The sequence below is a fragment of the Hordeum vulgare genome, chromosome 3H, assembly GCF_904849725.1.
Source record: "Hordeum vulgare subsp. vulgare chromosome 3H, MorexV3_pseudomolecules_assembly, whole genome shotgun sequence".
NCBI classification, from domain to species: domain Eukaryota; kingdom Viridiplantae; phylum Streptophyta; class Magnoliopsida; order Poales; family Poaceae; genus Hordeum; species Hordeum vulgare.
This window is the reverse complement of record NC_058520.1, coordinates 9,119,709-9,133,834: the sequence shown is the minus strand read 5'-3', so window position 1 is coordinate 9,133,834 and position 14,126 is coordinate 9,119,709. Positions and strand designations below refer to the sequence as shown.

Sequence of the window (14,126 nt, the reverse complement as noted above, 5' to 3'; positions counted from 1 at the left end):
AAGTAGAAGAATAGGAGACATATTGTATAGTGTCATTTAATTTTGCTATTGTATAGTGTATATGCTTAATTTTGCTATTGTATAGTGTATATGCTTAAGTGTTAATAGTGTTTCTTAGATTATTGCTTAATTTTGCTATTGTATATGCTTAAGTGTTAATAGTTTAATTTTGCTATTGTATATGCTTAAGTGTTAATAGTTAGTGTCATTCAATTTTGCTTAAGTGTTTCTTAGATTATTAGGGTCAGTTAATAGATTATTGCTTTAATTTTGATATTGTATAGTGTCATTTAATTTTGCTATTGTATAGTGTATATGCTTAATTTTGCTATTATATAGTGTATATGCTTAAGTGTTAATAGTGTTTCTTAGATTATTGCTTAATTTTGCTATTGTATATGCTTAAGTGTTAATAGTGTTTCTTAGATTATTGCTTAATTTTGCTATTGTATATGCTTAAGTGTTAATAGTTTAATTTTGCTATTGTATATGCTTAAGTGTTAATAGTTTATTTTTAGCAAGAAAATTAATAGAACTAGGTTATTTTTTTAGTTCATTTTACGATGCCTATCCCGCATCCTCGTCGTCGACTCGGCGGAGGACACCTGCTTGATCAGAGGGGCCTTGTCCGGGACTGGGCTCCGCCCGGCTGGTATTGGAAGGTGCTACCTTCCGGGGTGCGTAGGTTGGTGAGGAGCCAGCCCGTCGTTGACCCGATCCTTGTTTGGTGGCGGTCGCGTGGGCCAGTGAGGGTGCCGATGCTTCCGGACACCGCGGAGGTGGTACGTCACCGTGTCAGCGAGGAGGATGAACACGTCCGTCGCTACATGGTTGCGTTGGAGGGCAGGTTCGAGCATACCTGGTAGGTTCTTCGGGGATCTCACTAGAGCTATGATTCTGTGATGGTTCCTTCTCTTTGGGTGTCCACCGCCCGCGCCGATACCTGTGGGGCGCTACGGTTCTAGATGTATGAGTGATGCTATATGTATGATAGTATTCGAGGAGTATTAGTGATAATATTCGACGATGTACGGACAAAAGTGATGATGTATTAGCTTATAATTGAATGCATGCTAATTTGAATACTACTTTATTTTACGATTTGGTTTTGCTTATTGAATGCTAAAATTAGAAAAGTACTCCTACTTTGAATACTATGCAGAAATCTAGGAGTCCCGGGTGGAGCCACGACGTGGGACTTAAGTTGTTTTGGAACGGAGTTCCTGATAGAATAATTCTTTTTTGGTAGAAAGGTTAAGAGAATCCGATTTTTGCAGAACTATGGATTCACATATCAGGAACCTCGAAGAGGAAGAACTTCTCGAAGATATAATCAAAGACGGCCCCGACGTTGAACCAGCTGAATCTCCGTCGTCATATCTAAACTAGGACGTTGGAATGGAGGTCGAGCGACACGAAGATGAAGCCGATGGGGCAGGAGATAGGTCCAATGACGGAGAAGGTGATAGCTCCACTGATGGAGAAGCCGGTGAAGAAATAATAAAGTCCGGCGAGGTATACATATGAAGTTCGACAATCACTTGTAATATGTGAAAAATATTGGAGATAGCTCTATATTGTATACATATACATTCATTTGACGAATGTTTCTCCCTCTTAGGCCTCCACATCGAGCAAAACTACGAAACGAGGCCCGACTAGAAAGTTGGATGCACGGACGCATTACACCTTTGAGGTGATATTTCCTACGGGCGAACCCAAGCTTCCAAAGAATGTTGCTGACACATTCAAGAAGCAATGCGGAGTTCTCGTTAGGGATCACGTCCCGATCTTCGTTCGGGAGTGGAACAAGCGCAAAGGGCAGCCGATAGTGACTATGTCGCCGAAAGGTACAAAGATAATCTTTGGAATGATCTCATGTCACATTTCAACCTGCCAGAATGTGAGAATGAAGGCGCCGCAGACAAACTGAGGGCCAAAGTCAAGCAGTGGACTCTGAAGAAGATGGCCGAACTGTTCTGTAGCTGGAAGAAGAAGCTATGGAAAAATATCCTGAAGACAAATAAAGTGCCAGTATTCGAGGGGTCTCTAGCCAAGCAGGCGAATCACTGGAAGGCATTTCAAGAGTACAAGGAGTCAGAAGATGCCCAGGCATTATCAGAAAAGAACAAGATAAATGCCGACAAGAAGAAATATCACCACAAGCTGGGGCCAGGGGGCTATGAGACTGCCATCCCAAAGTGGGATAAGAAAGAGCAAGATCTGCTAGATAAAGGCATCGTACCTGAACCACTCCGTGATGAATGGGAATTGAGAGCAAGAAATTGGTTCCTTGCGCATGGTGGTTCGTACGACGAAGAAACAGGGGACCTCATCTGCAGTGACGGTCTTAGGATACCCATGGAGAATTGGAAAAGGATAGTGAAAGAAATTAAGGAGGGAAAAAGAAAGTTCACTGCAGATAGAGATAAAGATTTCCTCACACTGGTCCTCGGCAATGACGAACACGGAGGACGAACGCGAGGCTTCGTTCCTTCTTACCCGTGGTGGCTTGGGTTGCCAGAGACCAAGACACTTACAGAAGCCGAGAGAGAGCAAAGGAGCGGCAGCAGGATGAGAAGAATGACAAGTTCAACCAGTTGCTTGCCAGGATTAACGAGCAACAGAAGCAGATTGATGAGCTTAGAGGAGTACCGCGCCAGGAAGATCCTGCACTTGATATTACCGGCGCCCCATCTAAGCGGAAAAGCAGGGTTGGTGAATCTGAGACCCCGCCCGATGATGCACGAATAATGATAGAGGGCGGTCCCGGCTACCCCGTGGATGGAATCAAGGAGTCAACATCATGTGAACTCCATCAGAAATTCAAGAACATATCCATGAAGGTGGCCGTCAGACAAGCTTTACCTTCTGGCCCTGATGCACGCTGGCATGGCCGTGAGATTCCAGCTGGCTTTGCTAAAGTCGGGGTGGATGAAATCATGACGGGGTTTAATGATATGGAGCTCGACATAGCTGGACCCGAAGATGAGAGGACACTCGGAGAAGTACTGGGTGGAGTCATCCTATGGGACAAGAACTACGTCAAGCTTCCACGCTCGGCCCCAAGGACAACACCGCCTCCGAGTCGTCGCAGGTCACCTACACCTCCATTACCTCCAAGCCCTCCACATGACGTCGGCCAGCACAACACGAGTCCATCTCGATCACCGCCGCCGGACTTAGGTCGTCCGTCTCCACCGCCACCCGCACAGGATACTAAGCGGAAGCATGCCAGCAAGAATGCTCCGTCGATGATTTCTAAGCGACGGAGCTCCCCAAAGCGCAAACTGTCGCCCCTCCCAAAGGTACCTCATGCTAATCTTCCTATCAGACCTTATGATCGTACCCCCGAGGAAAACGCCAGGATAGCAAAGGAACAGCATGATGAGCAGATGAAAAAGAAGGAACCCGAGCGCCTCCCGGAATACACCGAGAAGCAAATAGCATGGGCAAAAGACTTCATAACCCTTCCATCACAGTATGACTTACACTATAAGCCTGATGACTATACACGCACATTGCAGAAGCAAATGAAAAAGAGCAGCTCACGTGCAAGTGCAAGTGGGAGCAAATCAAGTTCAACTACAAGCAAGAAAAAATCAGACGTTCCTCATCTTGGACAACAGGCCAAACAGTCGATCCCACCCCTCAAGGTGTTAACCGAGAATGTTCCCCCTCTGGTGCAGGGGCAAGCTTTTGAAAGAGCAAAGGATTTGGCGGCTGAATGTGGTATCTCAGTTAAAGATTTGCTGGCTTCCCAAGACGACAGGATACCCAAGGCTGTGGTAGCCCCTAAGCCACAGTTTGTCATGGAAGAGCCTTTGGTCACCAAAGATGATCTCCCAACAAATATGCGTTACTTGCATAAATGGTACTTAAGTGAATCAAAGAATGGGAGAACGATGATCGTGCTGAGTGTCCCACGGGAGTACTACGGCCGCTCCGAAGAAATCCATATCGACTTTGATGAACTCTTCCACATGTACAATGGCGACGCCCTCGACAAATCGCTTATGAGTTGCTATTGTCTGTAAGTTTTTCAATTCGTTGTCTACATATAACTTGTTTAGTTATTTCAATTAATTGTCTATATATAACTTGTACTCTATTATGCAGAATGAAGATTCTGGATTGTAAAAGTAAGAGCATCCTAAATATTGGGTTTATTGACCCAGATAAAATACATATAGCGACGCTAACTAATAAACCCAAGGAGACGGAGGAAAACCTTCTAAGGTTTCTAATAGATCAAAATTTCTGTGACCACATACTGTTTCCATACAACTTCAGGTGAGGGTCTTTACTCTGTTGCGTCCATTCACTTATAAGTGTAATTGATAAGTTACTGACATATATATATATATATACATGTGCAGCTTCCATTGGATTCTGTTGGACATTCAAATTGATAAGGGAAGAGTTGATGCCTTCGACCCATTATCGAGACCCTTGGAACAGTTCCAAAGCCTGCTGGACATGCTCCAAGGGTAATTTTAATGATTCTTGCACTCTATCGGTCTCTTTCGATGATTTTCTGATATATCAATTAATGAAAAACCTAGCAAATCATTATCCTTGTCGGGCAGGGTTTGGAAGCGGTTCAAGTGCGTGACTCCCGGTAACTTTCCTGAGAAGTTGACCTTTAGAGCGGCTCAGGTAAGTAGTAGTATGATATACTTCTATTAATTTTCAATACATTTATGATGCTAGATTATTATTTTGATTATATATATTCTATTCTCGTAAAGTGCGACCAGCAGCCACGGGGAACGCATCTATGCGGATACTATGTTTGCGAGACCATTCACACGTTTACCTGTGAGCTCAAGGATCACAGATTCGACGTAAGCAATGAACATTCACACCTCCATTTTTACCCGTCATTCTTTGTTATCATGATTGATATTCATATTCATCTCCTCTTCTTATATAGCACACGGTCATGAGGACGAAGGTCCTACCAGAGCAACGTGCGATTGGTGTTGCAGAGGAGCTTGCGGGATTTCTGAGGACGGAAGCTATAGAAGACAAATGACGATTTAGTGTAGCTAAGGGCCATTACTGATGTTTGTCCATGTAATCAAATAGATGGGCTCTAGTCCCGATAATTCAGATATCCATATAATTGTATATATATGATCGCTTGTAAGATAGGTTAATCTTATATATATATATGCATAATTATTTCTATTTAAATTATATGAAAACTAATTCCCGAACACCAAACGAGGCATCACGTTAATCTCCCGAACACCTAAACCCTAAAACCCTAAAACCCAAAAATAAACAAAATCTGAAACTCTTTAGTCCCGGTCCGTGTAAAGAACCGGGACTAAAAGGCCTACCCCTGAGGACGCTCCGAGGCGTCCACGTGGAGCACCTTTAGTCCCGACTTGGAACAGGGCCGAGACTAAAGGTTAGGCCTTTAGTCCCACCCTTTTAGTCCCGGTTGGTGAACCGGGACTAAAGACCCTTACGAACCGGGGCTATAGGCCCTGTCCCCACTAGTGATAGTACTACATGCCAGTGTCACTCGATCATCACACCGTCCATTTTTATACCAAAGTCCGTGCAAGTGAATTTCCTTTTAATATGCATAGTGAGTTCAAGCTCCTGGCTGACATACTGAATATAGCATCGAAGCGGGTCTATCCGCCACATAAAACAAAACAAGAAAAACCGTCTCGTTCTCGCCACTTTGTCTCTCTGCTTTCAAAATGTAAGGCGTATTTTTTTATTAAGAAGATAATTATTTGACGGATAGCACTCTACTATGCAATTCAGGCAATCCATGCAAAGTTCTGATAGTACTACATACCAGTGTCACTCTATCATCACACCGTTCATTTTTATATCAAAGTTCGTACAAGTGAATTTCTTTTTTTGTTTCTCTCAAATAATTGAACACTAGAATTTGAAACTTTGCAGATCAACATCGCACAAGTACCACCATGCGCAGATTTGTTTGGTGCAATATAAAAAAGGGCAGTCCGGTGCACGTATTGTAGGTCTCGCTTGCGCAAGGTCCAACCACTTTGGATCCTTGGGCGCAATGTGAATTTTCAAAAATTACAACTCATTCAGAATTTGAAATTTGACAAATTTATGTTTCACAAAAAAATGGAAACATTATATTTCAATGAATGGCACTTGTGTATAGTTGGCCTGTAAAGTTTCAAGGTCAAATGTTCTCTTGTTTGAAACAACAAAAAATAGAAATTTGTATACAAGGATAGCTCGGATCTTGACTCAAACTGGAATGTTTAGATAGAGGCTACAGAGGTATTGTAGCCTGGAGGTTCTAGGCTTGAGATCTTGCGCGTTGAGTTGGTCAGCAGGACCAGTGCATAACACAAGGCCAAAATACAGCAACAAGCGATTTTATTCCTGCTGTAAGTAATATGCACACGCCTTACCATGTATGCATTCATGTGTTGTGCCTTCTCATATACTCATTTTATTTTCTTCTATCAATAAATGATACGCAATCTTTGTGTATTCGTAAAAGAAAAATCCTGCTTTAAGGGTCACACATGGCGTGCATGCATTTTTCATATGAAGTGAAGAGCAAGAGAAACAAGGCATGACTAGCACGAAAGAAGTTGCACGCAAAGTGGAGTAATATACACATGACTACATACATGGGCATTGGATGATCTTGGCAAGCACGTTGGCTCGTCTATATATAGTCCATCACAACGTGTGGGAGCTATAGCTTTAAGTAGAAGGCAAAGCCTTATGCTTAATGGATTATTTAGCTAAATATACTATCTATGAGATATAGGAGTGAAACAAACAATCCAGAAGCTTTCCTATACCGGCACGTCCCGACAGTATGTTCATCAACTTCTCCAACTCTCCCGTGTCTAGCCTCACCGTCAGCGAACCTCACCGTTGCCCCGAGCAAACAAACAGCAGCAATATTTCTCCTTGGAAACCGGTCTTGCTACTGTGAAATTTATTTTGGAGGTGATGTGATTTGATAGCGCAATAAGAACAATTCAGAAGACTAACTGAATCATATAGTCATAGATCCAATCACTATTTATTTTGGAGGTGTCAATGCAAGTTACACCTAAAACTATATATAAGTTGTTCATCGAGAGCCCTAACTTGACCAGAGACCCGTGTTCACCTGCTTATGTTCTGACAGCAGGCTTTGTTTTGCTTTTTTTGACAGCATGGACCACCATACCACAAGAATACACAAGCGAATAATTTGTAGTACAAAACACTCTACTTGGTTTGCTTGTTTGAACAAGGATGCATCATCATACTGCACATGTTTTTTTGTGTGTGTGTTTTTCTGGCAATTGTTTGTAGTAACAATTGCCAGAACAAAATTCACTAGATAATTAATACACACACACACTTGGGAGCGTGTATTCCTATGCCAGTACTACCCTGCTGCATGCTCCTCTGATTATCATGGCATTGTGATTAACACGAGATCAATGATCATTAAACTTTTTATGCGCATCCCTTCATTAATGGGGATGTAGCTCAAATGGTAGAGCGCCCGCTTTGCATGCGGGAGGCACGGGGTTCGATCCCCCGCATCTCCAATTTATTTTCTCTTTTTTTTTTCTGTTTTGCTTATCTTTTCGGCCGTGACTACGGCCAGTAGTCCATCTTGCTTAACTTTTCGGCCGTGATTACGGCCAGTAGTCCGTGTCAGGTACGCAGAAACATACCTGAGGTCTCCATTGACCTGTAACATGAGACTATCCAGCCTTATTTTCTACTCCCTCTGTTTCAGAATAAATAACTCAGTTTTATACTAAACTTAATACATCCCTTTTGTTTTAAAATAAATGTCTTAACTTTATACTAATTTTAATATAAAATTATAGTAAACTTGAAATACTTATTTTGAAACGGAGAAAGTACAAATTATGTTAAGTTATTTATTTGGTGATGGAGGGAGTAATACATTAGATCTGTTGATATGTACGGTCAAGAAAAAGCATGAAGACATGTCGATATGAATCTGCAAAACCACTTATAAACCCCCAAAACAACACACATGCGAGTCTAACCAAAACCACGGTAAATAATCTCACGAAGAAACGCAGGCGCGGACGCGGAACCACGGAGGCGAATGGCACGGCTGAGGCTCGCCGGCCACCACACGTGCCGATGCTGGTGACTCCCGGGATGGGCCACCTTATCCCGCTCGCCGAGCTTGCCAAGAGCCTGGCTGCGCTCATCACCTTCGCGTCCACGACACAGTTGGTGCATTTCCCGTCGACCTCTCGGGTCTCAGGGAAACGACACGGCTGGTGGCCTACGTCGCCGACCTATTCGGGGCGGACTCGTTCAACGCTGCCGTAGCCGCGGGCGTGCCGAGAAGGTACCTGTTCCATCCTAGGAATCTGCATGGGAATTTTAGACCAAGCTTCTGATAAACTAATATTTTCGACTAAACCATTGCTAACTCTTTGAAATATTTCTTGCTGAAAGTATCCCTGATCCCATTGATATTGAATAGGCCCAAATAATTCGATTAGACCGTAGATCTCTCTTGGTATATCCAGACAATATGTAGGACCATAAACTGAAACATTCTGGAGCTAAAAAGGTAGTTATTAAATCGTTAGCACCACATAAAAACATTCCCCCTAGAGTATTTTCTTGTCTTTCAATAATGCTAGCCAAGATGCTTCTTCTATTCTTTTCCCTCGCGCAGCTGGGCCATCCTGGACTTGAACCAGAGACCTCGCCTGTGAAGTAAATCATGGCCCCTACGATCCAACCAATTGGGAATCGTAATCACAATTGAAATCATTGAGAATGAGATATGAGTTAGAATATGTTCTAAAGTTGCAAATAGCATAAGGGGAAGGTCCCATTACAAAATTCTAAATTTTGAATTGATTTCTAATCCATTGTATTCTTTTTCAAGAATGTTGCCACTCGGTTTCAAACCGAGATGCTTGAGCCCTCCTTCCTAAGAGCAGCGTGTCTACCAATTTCACCATGGCGGCTAACTTCAAATAATAGGTAACATACAACAATATCCTAAAATATTCCAACCACCCCACGAATCCGTTATTCCAAAATGAGTCATGAATGGAATTAAGAACATACCTTGTCTCTACATTGGATCCAGAACAGGATCAGAGGGATCAGTGACGATACTGTATGGGAGGTCCTGCGGCAAAATAGCTCGATGCCAGAATGATAAAAAGCTTAACACCTTTTATTTGACTTTTTTGCCGTTCACCGGGGCTTCGGTCGCCGGCTTCCCCTGTCATCAATTCACCAACTTCCTTGACCGCCCGGCATTGGGCAGGCCCCATACATGGTCTTACGAATTTGCGGAGACCGAAACACCTTGCTTACGTACCATTGGAAAGTGCATCAACATAATTACGGAAGTAAGCAGAGGTAGTACAAAGGTATGTAAACTATAAAAACAATTTTCCCAAGATTTTGGCTGCTATGCCGAATTACTCTATTATTCCGAAGCCAAGGAAAATAAGTAGAACCTACAAAAATGAGGTTTTCTATTGACACCAATTTATTTTATTGGCTATCGTCTTTCCAAAATAATTTATTGCAATTTGAATATTGCAGTATCAATGAATTAGAAATTCAAAAATTCATTACTATCAAATAACCTACTTACTAATTTTGTTGTTGTTGTTGTTGTTTTCATTGCAAAATGATGGGTCTCCTTCCATAACTTTCCAATTATGTCGGGTGGTTTTCTGGTCCTCGGCCGGCACTTGTGGATTCAAAAGCTCAAGAAAAGCATCACCCTATGCTGGTCAAAGAACATCAATACATGCTATTCGTACAGTAGTTTCGTAATGAAATATAGCGATAGTTTTATGTTTCATCGCCGTAAGTAAATAGGTAACTAGGAATATGGAAAATTGCATTTTGGATTTTGCAATAATGCGTTGGGCGAACGACGGTAATTGAACCCTCGCATGGTGGATTCACAATCCATAATTTCATTCAACGGATCCTGAGGAAAAGAATTGGGTTTCCACAATATGCGGATGGATCTAGTAAACCAAAACTATCGATTTTTAGGACAATCTATTTGATGGCAGGTTTTTTTCCCGAAGCAAAGATATCCACGAAGGCCGGTTCGTTCGTCCTATTATGGTATTCAGGACCAAGAGGTACTGGATTCTCTTTCGGATAGGCCATGAAACGAGGCTAATTTTTTTTAATATTGTATTTTTTTATTCTTTTTGAAAAGTAATGCACCGATTTGAATATTTTCGAAAGTAGGCCTACCTCGGCCCTGACGTGACCGAGTGGAGGCTGTCGGCGTCGGCGTGGCCGACAGGAGGCCAGTCGGCCTAGGCCCGGCCGATTAATGGCTCTCGGCCACGTGGCGGCCGACTAGTGGCCAGGCCACGTCGGTAGCCCAGTCGGCTCTGCCTGTCGGCCCTGGCGTAGCCAATAAGGCTATCGGCCTGGGGGAGGCCGACTAGTGGCCAGCCAGCCGAGGCAGCCCTTCCCCCTCTCTTCCTCCTTCCTCCTTTCTTTCTTTCTCCTTCCTCTTTCTTCCTTCTCCCTTCTCCCGTTCTACCTTATCTCCTTTCTCTCTTTCTCCTCCTACCTTCTCCCCCACACAAAAAATCTTCCATTTCCACTTTTTGAACCGTACATTTGTTGTGTAAGGAGGAGGGCATCCGAACTATCCATCTCACTCGCGATGGGGTAGTTTGTGGTGCTTGTTTTGAAGCTATTTTTGGTGGTGGTGGAGGAGGTTGAGGTGGAGGTTGTAGTGGTGGTGGTGGTGGTGGTTTAACTAGTTTTAGGTGCTCCGGTAGATTAGTATAAATTTAGTTTAGTAAATGAAGTAGTTTAAATATTTTTAGGTTCTCCGAAAGATTTGGAAAATATATTTCGGGTTGTCGTTCTTCTAATTTTTTTTCCTTGTTGAATAATATGTTAGGTCAGCAGAGATGTCTGATTTATTGACGTTATGTTTGCACTATGGTCGTGGTACCGTTCAAACAAATGAGATGGGAGCTGATCTTAGTGAATTTCAGTACACAGAGGTGCAGGTGTCCTCCCCTAAAACATGGTCTGTTAGTCAGTTGACAGAATGGCTTGCGCGATGTTTAGGGTTCAATACTGAAACACACACCGTCGGTGTTCATGTATTATGGACCCGGTCCATTGGTAATATTTTCTGGTATTTGAAGCATATAGAGCGGGACGACCAGTGGGTGCCCTTGTTACAATCTTGCGAGATTAGGGGATGTCATCCTGTGGCCTTACTTCTCCCCATGCTAAAGCCGGTTACTGAACCTGAAGTGGAACGTAGCTCTGTATATGGTGAGAGCAGTGTAGGGATGCATGATTCACAGTCAATTCATGCGTCCCATGTTGGGGATGATTTGTACGAAGCTGGCCAGAGTAGTCAGGCCGAAGGGGGAGATGTAGATGATTATCTCAGCGGTGAGGCGGATGCCGACGAGATAGATGGGCACATGCAAAACGAGATGCATGAAGAAGATATAGCGGGTGATATTTCCGATGAATCCGCCGAATCAGATGGAGAAGAGCACGCACATGAAGTGCCTATTCCTGCATGATGGAATCAGGACTTCTCATCTGCAATGTTGGTGAACGATGGTCATGATTCTGCCTGGCAGTATCACCAGAACAACATTGCGACAGGTGCCCTCTACCCGAACAAACAAGCTTTGAAGGATGCCATCCTTAATTGGGCAATGTCCACTCAAAGGGTATTTTTAGCTCAAGTTTCTTGTCCGGATAAGTTGACAATGGTTTGTAGAAATCAGGGTTGTCCCGCAAGGGTGCATGGATATCTCCCTAAGTACGACACAAGCTGGGTCATAAGTGACTTAGTTAGTCATAATTGTGTTATTCCATGCATCCCTGAAGATCATCCCAACCTTACTTCCACTGTGATAGCTCGCTTGCTTTACAACGAGATTGTGAAGTGCAAGGCGATGGAAGTGAAGGCTATCCAGAAAAAAGTCTTCGTCAGGTTAAAGTACAACATATTATATGGCAAGGCTTGGAGGGCTAAGCAGAAGGCACTGGAGACCAGATTTGGTTTATATTTTGATGCATATGACTCTGTTGTTCGGCTCGTGCAGACACTGCAGAACCGGAATCCTGGCACGTATGTTGACATCCAAGAGTTGTACCTGCCAGAGTTCCCAACGGTTAGGGTGTTGCATCGGATGTTCTTCTCTTTCGGTGCCTGCATTGAAGCTTTCAGACATTGTCGACCGGTGATATGTGTTGATGGCACATTTCTCACTGGCAAGTACAAGGGTCAGATCCTCACAGCCATAGGTCAAGATGGGAAAATCAAGTCATCCCACTTGCATTTTCTTTTGTGGAGAGCGAGAACATCGATAGTTGGACATGGTTCTTCAGGCAGTTGAAAATAGATGTTGTGCAAGATAAGCAGAATGTGTGCATGCTTCATGATAGGCATGCAGGTATACTCAGCGCGATCAAGACATTGTCAAACCCTGCTCCCGGTGAACAAACTCCTTGGCAGGACATTCAGAGTCGTTGGTGCATGCGCCATCTAGGGGCAAATTTCTTCTCGCAGTTTAGAAATAAGAACCTCATGAATCTATTCAAGAAACTCTGCAAGTAGAACCAACAATGGAAATATGAGCTGATACGTAACAGACTAAATGTTTGCACACAGAGACATGTTAGGGACAGGAGAGCAGCAAGAGATGTTGCTGTCAGGGCACATGTTGAAGCAGTAGCTGCACAATTAGCAACTGGAGCTGCTACCATGGAGGAAGAGTCGGTTGGGCTTTGTGACTTGCCAGGATTTGACCCTCTTGGTACAAGGAGAAGGCTAGCGAGGCCGATTAAAACCTTCGATCAGTGGATAGAGCATGAGCCATTGGAGAGGTGGTCTCTCTTGCATGACACACATGGAGCCAGGTACGGTGTCATGACTACCAACCTGGCTGAAACATATAATTTTTTCATAAGAGGAAACAGAGCTTTGCCACTTACAGTGATCGTTGAGGGCATTTTCTATGGCACAGTGAAGTATTTCAGGGAAAAACGTCAAATTGCTGCGGAGCATATGACAAACAATCCTAACACACGTTACTGTGAAAGGGTTATGAAGTACATGGATGAAAAGATGAAGAAAGCCCGGTCACACAGTGTTGTCGCCATTGGAAATCTAGAGCGAAGGTTCGAGGTTCGCTTAGCTAACAACAAATTCGAATGTGCAAATGAGATGAGAACACACGAGGTGAAAATTGGAAATGAATTGTGGCCAACGTGCGAATGCACATGCAACAAACCAAAGTTGCTTCACCTACCTTGCTCGCATGTACTTGCTGCTTGCGGGCTCATAGGTCTTGACGCAATCTATTTTGTGTCTCCGTATTTTCTGAAAGAGGTTGTCCTCAATACCAGGCAGTATGCGGTAATATTTATTCTCTTTACGTCATTTAAGTTGTTGTTACTTGCTTCATCATCGGTACTTATTATTCTTAATGACAATTTCAGGGTGAGTTGGCATACAGTATTCATACTGACGTGATGAACTTTGATCAACAATTATCATCTGCACCTCTTATGGTACCTCGGTCTCAGATTCAACCATGGCTCAAGAGGCTCGAGCAGAGAATAAGAGATATCTATAAAGCTATCACGTGCACGCGCACTTCGGATGTTGTGCATCACCAGCCGCAGCCTACGCCGGTGCCGCGTCACTCCGTGCATCGACATGAGCCACGTCCACATCTACAAGGAGTGGAACCGACGCCACATCCACCCTCACCTGACCAGCCTAGCAGTTCAGCGTGGCATCAGCCACAGCACCACGCTTCGTCATCGAGCTTCATGTTTCAGCCAACTCCGCAACATCACAATCCTACTCCTGGTTTCATGTTTCATCCACATCCAACAGGTATGGTCCCTCCTGCATATCATGATGTGTCAGCGTCCGGATCCGGGTTAGGGAGTGAACCAGATGAGCCACCATCGCAGCAAAACATGTGGTTGGACATGTTTTCGACTCCTCCACCGTGGCCCACACAGGATACACAGTATGACCAGGGTGGATCCGAGATTCCTCCTCGTAACATTAGGCCCCCCCACAGGTGGGGATGGAGTACACCACACCCCTAGAG

At 43.7% G+C, this 14,126-nt stretch overlaps 1 non-coding gene and 1 pseudogene across 1 annotated transcript; both read left to right on the top strand.

Annotated features, from left to right (window-relative positions):
• The window catches only part of LOC123441281, a 91,375-nt pseudogene that overhangs the window by 21,872 nt on the left and 55,377 nt on the right, over positions 1–14,126 (top strand).
• TRNAA-UGC lies at positions 7,496–7,568 on the top strand. The gene has a single exon. It is a non-coding gene; the product is annotated as a tRNA-Ala (tRNA).